The following is a 5,346-nucleotide window of genomic DNA, read 5'->3' as shown; positions in this document are numbered from 1 at the left end:
CAATTTTTTTTTATTGTTGTATTACATAGCCTTGTGCATTCTCATGGCTTTAAGAAAAGAGGTATTTTTGCCAGAAAGAAGACTTGTATCATGACTTAGTATCCAAAATAAGAAAAAAAGTGGTATTTATACAAAAATTATAACTTGCATTAATTGACGATACATTCAAAATTACAAATAAATACTTGTTCTTATTATATGACACAGTATAAACTATGACTGGCCATTTTCAACACTATATGTAAGCAATGAAATTAAATAATCATTATTCCTAAATTTGAATGTGAACAAACACATGTGGGGGAAAATGACATTTACATTATTTATAAATGCCATTATTTATAAATGACAGCAGAGGAATTAATAAATAGTACAACAAATTCAAAAAGGGAACACAATTTTCACTTATTATTATTATTAAATAATAATTATCAATAATAATATGAATATAATAATAATTATAATTATCATTATACGAGGTCCTGCTACGTACATTATCAATTTGTCAATAAAAACCAATATTGTTCCTGACGATTTAAAAGTTGCGAAAGTGCAACCATTATACAAAAAGAATGATAGATCAGATGTTTCAAATTATAGGCCGATTAGCATTTTAAATGTTTTTTCAAAGATTCTTGAACGTTCAATATTCTGTCAACTAAATGATTATTTAAATACACACGATGTACTTTATGAAAATCAATCAGGGTTCCGCAAAGGTTATTCCCTGTCTCTTATACACATCTAGATGTGTATAAGAGACAGCTTTCAGTTGTTTCAAAATTTATACTATAGTCCCATGTAAGAGGCTCTTTACACCTAGATAAACTCATAGTTGCACATTTAGATGCATTTAGCGGCAGTTTGTTAACAATAGACCATTCAACAATCCTATTTAAATCACCCTGAAGCCTAATACAGTCGTCTATTTCATAAATAGGTCTTGAAATCGTATTGTCATCAGCGAATTGAAAAATTGAAGATGTTATACCATATTCAAGGTCACTTACATATTACATTAAAAATAACAAAGGGCCAAGAACTGACCCTTGAGGAACTCCTGATATTACACTCTTCCATTTAGAAGTTTCACCTCTATAGATGACTCTTTGTTTTCTATCTGAAAGAAAGTCCTGAATCCATTTATTTACAGTTTTGTTTATACCAATATTATTAAGCTTTTTAAGTAAACGCTTATGTGGGACCTTATCAAAAGCAGATGAAAAATCTAAGAAAATTACATATACTTGTCTACAATCTTTAGATTCTGAACTTTGAGCCCATGAATGAAATGCCTTTGTGAGTAACAATTTAGTACTATATGCATGTCTAAAACCAAACTGATTATCTGATAATAAATTATTGAACTCTAAGAAATTACTTATTTGTTTACATAAAAGTTTTTCCATAATCTTACAAACAATTGGTGTTAAAGGCACGGTCCTATAGCTCTTTATCTCTCCCTTTGGTTTTCCATGTTTTTTAAAAACTGGTACAACATTAACTGTTTTCCATTGTTTTGGTAAAACACCTTTCTCTAAAGATAAATTTAAAAAGTTACACAATACTCTTGCCAGTTCTTCCTTACATACTTTTAGAAATATGGGAAGTAAATTATCAGGTCCTGGAGACTTTGAAACAATTAGATAGTTTAATGCCTGATAAACCTTCATCACATTAAATTTTTCAAATTCCATATGGTGTTGTGAGACAATATCAGAGTTGTAAAGTAAGTCATTATCATCATCATCATTACAAAAATTACTAGAAAATTGATCGTTAAATAGGTTTGCTAACTCTTTTGCATCTGTTACAACACCATCATTTATTTTAAAACTTATAACTTCTGAATCTTGTTTAATTGCCCTAATGTATGCCCAAAATTGTTTCATATTTGTAGACGCCTTATTTGAGATATCTAAAACATAATTTCTATGACTACAGTATATGGCTTTTTTCAAACTTCTGCTACAACTTTTACATTTTTCTGTTGCCTCCTGTGTCTTTAACATCTTGGCCTTCTTTAATATATAATTTTCTTTTCTTTGTACAAAGTTTCTTAATTTCTGTAGTAATCCATGGAAATGATTTGGTTTTACTTCTTTTCTTAATAGGCACTGATTCAGAAATTGCCTTATTTATATAACTGATAATACTTTCCCAAATGTTACTAATGTTTTCAAACAGAAAACAATTTTCCCAATTAAAATTATTCAACATAATTTTCATCTTTTCAAAATCTGCATTTTGATGATGATGATGATTATGGTTGTTGATGAGGATGATCGTGATAATGATGAGGATGATTGATGAGAATGATGTTGATAAGGTTAATGATGACAAATGATGAAACATCCCCTCTGCCCCTCATCCTCATCCATTCTTGTCGTCCTCCTCCTCTTTATTATCATCCTCATGATGAGGATGATGATTGATAATGATGATTAATAAAGATGATGATGATGTGGTTGATGATGATGAGGACAAGGATGATGATGGTAGATGATGATTGTAATGAGGATGATGATGAGGATGATAATGACAATGATGATGATAATGAGGACTATGATGATGAATAATGAATGAGTGATGATAAGGAGGATAAGGATGATGATGGATGAGGATGATTAGTAGGGTGATGGTGATGATGATAACGTTGATTTGTGAGGATGGTGATTAGGGTGACATGACGATGATGGATGAGGATCAATGCCATTGCCAGGATTTTCAAACAGTGTGGGACAGTATCAGGGTGTTTGACCCACTTTACGTGTAAATTTAAACAATGTGGACCGGAACCATTTTACGCAAAAATACGAAATATCTGGACCCATCTTCTTAAATTTTACCCATTTTTAACTAAATATGAGAAATCTGGATCCATTTTATGCATAAAATTACATAATTTGGACCCATTTTTTTGTGGACCCGTAATAGAAAAATGGTGTGGGACTGTCCTAACTGTACCAATAGCTGGCTACGCCATTGATCATGACGAGGATGATGATGGATGAGGATGAATATGATGATGAGAATGATGATGAGGAAAATGATGAAGGATGAGGATTATGAGGATGATACGACGATAGATGATTGATGATGACGTGATGAAGATGAGGACGATGACGATGGATGAGTATGATGTGATGATGATGATGATGGTGATGATTAAAACGATCGATGACAGTAAAGGATGATTATGATGATTAGACAACAATGAGAATGATGATGACATTGACGAATAGGATGAGGATGATGATAATACTAAATGATATCAATAGTGGTAATAAAAATATAAATAATATTATTATATAACAGTACTAACAATGTAATTCATTTCAATAATAAAATATAATTTTGAAAAAACAAGTATACAATATAATATAATAATATTAATAATGTTTTCAACAATAATAAATAAGCATAAAACTACTATTAAAGTAATAATATTTATATATATTCTATGTGTAAATTGCTTTGATGAGATTGTATTTTATACAACAGTAATAATAATAATACTAATAATCTTACAAAAATAACAATTTTTTTCCGCCAATATAAACGCCATCTTGGAAATTGGCATTATGATCATTTCAATCAAATTTGATAAAGACAGTAAAGAGTAACTAGTTAACTAAGTTTATTGTCAATTTTCACATTTAAAGAAAAACTAGAAGTGACTAAAATAATGCCATAGTTTTTTCAATTTACCCTGATTTGAGTCCAGAAATTGAATTGTTGGGTCTTTCAGAGCAAAATTTCGCTATTTCTTTTTCTAGTTGGTTTATATATTCTGATAGTTTATTATTATTATTTTATATATATATATATATATATATATATGTATATATATATATATATATATATGTATATGTATATATATGTATATATATATGTGTGTGTGTATATGTTTTATTTTATTGTTGTATGTATAACATTGTTTTGAAATTGCTCTGATAACAATAAAGTTAATTTTAAATTATAAAAATGTTTTACCGCCAAAATGGCAGCCATCATTCCGATTAAATTTTTTAACGAGAGTGAAGAGTAACTATTTAGCCAAGTTCTAGTTACATTTGACATAGCATATGTAAAAGTGGCTAAAAACATACATTTATTTCCCCTCCCCCCATCTTAATTAGTCCAAAATATAATATTTTATGTCAAAATTTCAAAGTGCTATAAAAAAGTTGCCCAAGCTCTAAGAATGGGGATTTTTTTTTCTAAAACACTATATGATATACTGATTCAGAGAAACCAAAAATAAATTTTCCTTTACTTTTTTCCCGCTAATTTCCTACTGCACCCAGGCTAATAAGATTTGCATAATAAACACAAAGGCCAAGGCTTTCAAGGGAGCTTCAGTTTTATTTTTTTTTGTCGGCTCAGTGAAAACTATACAGGAAAACAACAATTTGCATACATGCATATTGGTTTTCACAGTTCAATTATATTGGTTCTCACATATACAGACTTAATTAACATCGGTTAATAAATGACAACAATACAATTTCATTACACATACCTACTCTATACAAGAAACCAGTAGTGATGTTTCAGTTGCTACAATGTTGACATAATTACTTACAGTGTACAGTATACTGTTCAACTTTTTGTGAAATTAATATATTCTTTTAAGTTCACAGTAACCTTTTGGAAGGCTGTATTTGCTTGCTGTACATAGAGATAATGTATTACGATTTCGGCATTTTCAGACTTTGTATGAATACTACAAAATACTGAAAAATTTCTTTGTTTTGTGTATAGCTACCTCCATGATACAGTAGCTACCGGGCTGTATTAATTGTTTAGTTGGTTTTGATTTTTGCTTTTGTAAGAGGAAGGTCACGAGTTTGATTCCTGGTGGATTATGTTTTCATTATTTTTTTTTTCAAATGGGAAAGATGCGTGTGAATTTTATACATGGAGAATTATGATGTGGGCGGAAATACTGTATACACTCCCGGAGTGTGCTCTAGTAAATATTTTTATTGTTATAATTATAATTTTCAATATTATGTGTATTGTTTATTTACTTTTATTGTTGCATGTATTATTGTTCTAGATACTACAATTTTTATTATTATTATTATTATTATTATTATTATTATTATTATTAATATTATTATATTGTATTGTTATTGTTTTAGTATATATTTTTTTTAATGAAATAGTACAAAAATAAAAGAATTCTCAGCATCATAAAAATTTCTCTTTTTAGTTCCTATGCATGTAATGCAATAGGAACTATTGTAATCATTCTTGCTATTTCCTATGTTTTTTATTGTGTGTAGTGTGTGTGTGTGTAGACATTTATGCAAATGCGCATGCGTCAAAGAAAAGTTT

At 29.1% G+C, this 5,346-nt stretch overlaps 2 long non-coding RNA genes across 2 annotated transcripts in view; both read left to right on the top strand.

Annotated features, from left to right (window-relative positions):
* LOC117104753 overlaps window positions 1-892 on the top strand; it is a 3,789-nt gene extending 2,897 nt beyond the window's left edge. The window contains exon 3 of the long non-coding RNA XR_004444813.1: window positions 766-892. This is a non-coding gene — a long non-coding RNA (uncharacterized LOC117104753). The remainder of the gene's footprint in view (window positions 1-765) is intronic.
* The window catches only part of LOC117104752, a 41,066-nt gene that overhangs the window by 12,477 nt on the left and 23,243 nt on the right, over window positions 1-5,346 (top strand). The gene's annotated exons all lie outside the window — the stretch shown is intronic.

This window comes from Anneissia japonica, unplaced genomic scaffold, assembly GCF_011630105.1.
Source record: "Anneissia japonica isolate Jap-2015-1 unplaced genomic scaffold, ASM1163010v1 scaffold18791_len51362_cov107, whole genome shotgun sequence".
In the NCBI taxonomy this organism is placed as follows: domain Eukaryota; kingdom Metazoa; phylum Echinodermata; class Crinoidea; order Comatulida; family Comatulidae; genus Anneissia; species Anneissia japonica.
Note: the sequence above shows the minus strand (reverse complement) of the source record. Positions and strands in the feature narration are given on the sequence as shown.